Source organism: Tupaia chinensis, unplaced genomic scaffold (assembly GCF_000334495.1).
Source record: "Tupaia chinensis unplaced genomic scaffold, TupChi_1.0 Scaffold000051_1, whole genome shotgun sequence".
NCBI classification, from domain to species: Eukaryota; Metazoa; Chordata; class Mammalia; order Scandentia; family Tupaiidae; genus Tupaia; species Tupaia belangeri.
In genome coordinates this window covers 769,235-774,411 of record NW_006159509.1, presented here as the reverse complement: position 1 = coordinate 774,411, position 5,177 = coordinate 769,235, and the positions used below count along the sequence as shown (strand labels likewise).

General features: G+C 37.7%; 1 pseudogene; it reads left to right on the top strand.

The window, feature by feature from the left end:
• Positions 1-396: 396 nt before the first annotated feature.
• Positions 397-1,840, top strand: LOC102481458 (E3 ubiquitin-protein ligase TRIM69 pseudogene; annotated as a pseudogene).
• Positions 1,841-5,177: the final 3,337 nt, after the last annotated feature.

The window sequence follows — 5,177 nt, the reverse complement described above, 5'->3', positions numbered from 1 at the left end:
TCCAAAGGACAGGAAATTCACAAGTGGAAGAAATTTTCTGCACATTCATATTTATTGCAGCATTGCTCACAATTGCTATGATATGGAATCCACCTAGGTGTCTCAACATACTAAAAAAAGAAAAAAAAGTAATATATACACACACCATGTAATACTATTCAACCATAACACAGACAGATTCCTGTCATTTACAGCAAAATAGATGACTGTGGAAGTAGTGCTAAGTGAAATTAGTCAAGCTCTGAAAAACAAACAAATCTTTCATCATTCTTTGATGTTCAAGCCCATTCCTAGCACACTACTAGTATCCAACTCCTGGTCTGCAACCATCCTGAGCCTTCTGGGCTATGATGCAAGTGTCTGTCTCTGTCCTTTGTAGCCTGATGGTTGAGCTTCATGGAGGAATCCACCAATCCCTCTTTTGACATCAATGTAAACTACGTTGAAGAGCATGATTCAGACACTCAAATACTCTCTAAAGTGGTGATACAAGATAATACTCTGGAGTTACACTGCCCACTGTGAAATGATTTAATCCACTGATGCTAAACTGTGGCTAATCCTGTATCCAAAACTTTCAGAAGCTGCAAGTGAAAAAAACATTCTGTCTTGAGTAGAAGATGCCATGTTAACATAGCAACCGTACATTCAGCCTGGTACTGGAGAAGTTGATAGAGACGATTAAGAATCTGCCGTTACTCAAGGGTCATCCACAGTGCCCAGAGTATGAGGAGAACCTGAAACTGTTTAGCAAGCCATGTGGGAGACTGATTTGCTTTCGGTACAAGGATGTTCCATTGTCTGGAAGAGTCTAAGGAGTTCTTGAAACTTTCTAATGCTGTTGATTTCTTTACAGAGGAACTTGCCACCCATGAAGGTAAACTAGAGATAACCCTGAAGGAGCTACAGTCCCTGAAGAACAAGCAGAAGAGTGACATTGCTGCTTACAAGGAAAACAAGACATCTGCAGTAACAGGTGTCCTTGGAGTTTCTAAAGCTACATTTGTTCCTTCATAGCAAAGGACATTTTAAATAAACTCTGGAAAGAAGGGAAAATATTGAATGAGAAGAAGGAGCTGAACCAGCTTGAGAAGCAATGTCCCCTATCCAAGGAAATTTTGGTGAACTTTCTGGCATAGAGAGAACAGTAGAACTTCAGCATTTTGAAAGACAACACAGCTCTTGAATAATGTGGAACAAAGAATGAAGGAGCTGGTACCCAGAGGGCTTATCTTCAAATAGCTGAACCCAGGACAGTTCAAAGGTCCCATACAGAGACATGCAGTCCACTCTGTATCCAGGCCTATCTCCATTAACCCTGGACCCTAAAATAACTCACCTATATCTAGTGCCCTTCAAAGATTGAACCAGCATGTGGTATGGTGATATTAAGCAGGTAATGCCCAATGACCCAGAGAGGGTTGACTCAAGTGTGGCTATGTTGAACTTAAAAGGCTTCACATTTTTAGAAAATAGTACTGAGGAGCAGAGTAGCAAAGAAGAAAAAATGGACAGTTGCAGTCATCAGAGAATCCATCATTCAAAAAAGCAGCTGTCCTCTAATTCTTGAGCAAGAATTGTGACTTTTAAGACTAAAAAGTCAAATTGATCTAAAGGCTCTGGATTTGCCTTTTTGTAGTCAAAACCTTACTAACAACCTTAGCAAGGCAGGCATATATCTGGATTAGGAAGGAGGACAAGTATCCTTCTATAATACTAAAACCATGACCCACATTTTACCTTCAAAAGCACTTTCATGGAGAATCTTTATCCCTACTTCTGTCCCTGCCTTAATGATGGTGGAGAAAATAAAGAACAATGGCATATTTTATATCCATAGGGTTAGTCATACTATTGTATTAATTTAGAGAATTCTTAAAGAGGTATTGAAACAGTTTACCAATGCCACTGAATTATTTTCCCAATTCATAGAAAACTGAAAAGAGGATTCACAAATAAAATTCCATTCTCAGTGTACTAAATGAAAATTTTTTAAATCCCAGAGAGTGCATCTGTGAACAGAAGAGTGAAAGAGAGACAAGAAAAAGAAAAACTGCCCCTTGACGAGGCCCAGTCACACCATAAGTTTTTTCTCTCCAATTCTCCATCCCATCAGGATCTGCGGCTTGTACATGCCTGGTGTGTTTTTCACTTGCTAGGGGCAAGAGTCAAACACTGGTCAACCCTGTGGGAGCCTTGTCCTCTGTGCAATACTTAACCACTCGCCTATAAAGCCTGACCTACAAAATGAATTTTATTGGAGACTTTCCAGATGTCATTTAACTTCTCTGACATCTTCTATGACACAGAAACCACTCTCATTAGAGTGATCATCATGCTATGGTTACTGAAGCAAAATGCAACTTAAGTTTGTGATGCTTGAGAACCCTTTCAAATATACCCAGAAATTCAACCATGCTGTCATTATTCTCTATCATAATGACTCTTTAGGATGAATTTTTAGATGTGCATTCTTCATCTTTTAATATAAAGTTTCATCTCTCTTTCTTTGCTAGAACTTGTTACTGTAATTTTTAAAACCTACTCCAGAGACTTAGAGAAAAAAGTAGAAAATGTTCTGGGCTATTTATAATCATGTCTTGAATTCCCTCAAGACACTTTATAGTCAAGCCTACCTCTGACTTTTCCTTAGTTCCTTTTTCATGCTTTATCTATATAGGAGAGCACTAGTTTTGCTATATTCAAACATTTAAATATTTCACTTACTTGTGACTATGTCCATTTTCACTTCAATAAAGATGCAGTAAGGACCTGTTTTGTTCTTGAAACTTTGCTTGATGTCTTGAAGTGTATAAAAGAAGCATTAGAAGAAAAAAAAATGCCAACACAGAGAAAAGTTTTCTAACACCTATAGGACATGTTCACTAACCAGAAAGAGAAAGAGAGGGAAAGTGAGAAACCACCCCCCAACCTACTAGGGGAATGGCCATGCCTCAACCCCTTCTCCAGCACTCTCCTCTTGGGATTTTAGGAGGGCATAATTTTCAAGCTGCTGGGTCCAGGACTCAACTGCACTGCGCAACCAGTTAAGTGGGATCCAGCACCTTAACCTCTATGCCATCTACTGATCCAATTTTCTAACATCTTTAACAGATATATCCAAAACAAAATTTTCAATAAAGACTTTTTATCTAAAATTTGAATTTGGGACTTTCCAGTTGGGGTCCTAGAATTCCTTGAAGGACATATCTTTAAGATTTAAGGTGGTTTGATTTTGTTTAGCTTTTAGCGTTTGGCTTTTGGCTTCATTTTCAGCTGAATTTTTTCAAATAGCCAGCAGATTCTATTTTAATCTGGATTTTTTTTTTCTCTCTGACTGTGATGAATTCATGTCTTTTCTGGCTCCTCCTCCTCCTCCTCCTCCTCCTCTCCTCCCCCCTTCCTCTCTCTCTCCCTCTCCTTCTCCTTCTTTTTCATCTTCTCTATTTAAACATGATTGTAAATAATTTCACTCCTTTTCTCCTTGCCTGTTTTCTAAAAATCTTTCAGGACCAAATTCTTTGTTCCCAAAGTGGGAAAGTTGTTTTGTTTTGTTTTCAATTCTAAAAATTCTAAGGCATACCATCACAATTTTCTTTCTGAAACTCTAGTTAGGTATATTCTGGACCATTCTTGTGCACATTCCTTTTAATTAATGAGCAAATTATCCTGAGAATAATTTATGGCCTTTATGAAATTCATTAATGCAACTGTAATTATACAAATTCTATTCCGCTTTGATTTACATGAGTTTAAATTGATCTACCTTTAGCTTTTCAAATTTTATAAAAACAAAAAAGGTTTATTAGTAATATTATGTTATACAGTAAAAAAATTGTTCTATGAAAAAACATGTTTTTTTTTTTTTGAGAGGTTTTTGCTATAGGGCATGTGCACTCGCCATACAGACAGAGAGAGACAGAGAGAAAGAAAGCGAGAAATCACCCCCGAGGGGGATGGCCACACCTCAATTCCTTCTCCTCCATTCTCCTCTCGGGGTCTTGGGCACACACACACATGCGCCCAGCGTGAGTTTAAGCCACCAGGTCTAGGACTCGAACCGTGGTCGACTACATGGGAGTCCAGCAACATAGACATTACACTACTGATCCTGAAAAACCATGTTTTTAAAAGCTATATGATATGCTTTCTTCTTTTTTTTGAATTCAAATCTTTTTGTTTATTTTCTTATTTTTCTATATATTCAGTCATTGTACATCTTTACAGCATATAAAATGAATTTTCCCAACATGTATACACTGTATATTCTCACTCACTCTTCATTTCCCACCCTCCCACACACTATCACTAGTATACATAGTTGCTCTCCATGATTGTATACCAAACAATCTTTAAATTTCTGCCATAAAGGGTGGGGATTCAGTACATATAAAGTGGGGACATACAATGTCTCTCTTTCAGAGTCTGGCTTGCTTCACTTACCAGTAAATTTCATTTTCATCCACTTTCTATCAAATGCCAAGGTCTCATTGTTTGTTTGTTTGTTTGTTTGTTTATGACTGAGTAGTATTCTGTAATGTATATATGCCGCACTTTTTCAATTCATTCTTTTGTTCTTGGATATTTGGGTTGATTCCATGTTTTAGCAATTGTAAATAATGCCACAATAAGTATGGATGTGCAAGTGTTTTTCTGACTGAATGTATTCTTATCCTTTAGGTAGGTGCTCAAGAGTGGAGTTGCTGATTATATTATAGTTCTATTTGTAGATCTTTGAGGAGCCTCTATATTGTTCTCCACACTGGCTGTACTAATTTACTTTCCTGCCAACAGTGTAGGAGCCCTTTCACAGCAGCCTCACCAGCATTTGTCATTCTTTATTGTTATACTCTTAGCCATTCTGATAGGGGTTAGGTAGTCTCTCATGGCTTTGATTTGCATCTCCCTTATGATAGCGATGTTGAGCATTTTTTTCATATGCTTTTTGGCTGTTTCTATATCTCATTTATCTTCCTTGATGAGTTGAGTGTTCAGCTCATTTGCCCATCTCTTACTTGGATTGTTTGTGGGGTTTTTGTTTGTTTGTTTTTTGTTTTGTTTGTTTGTTTGTTTTTGGCCCGTAAACTGCTTGAGTTCCCCATGTACTTTGGCTATCGGTTCCTTATCCGAGGAAGAGTTTGCAAATTATTCTCCCACTCTGAGGGTCATTTCTTTAC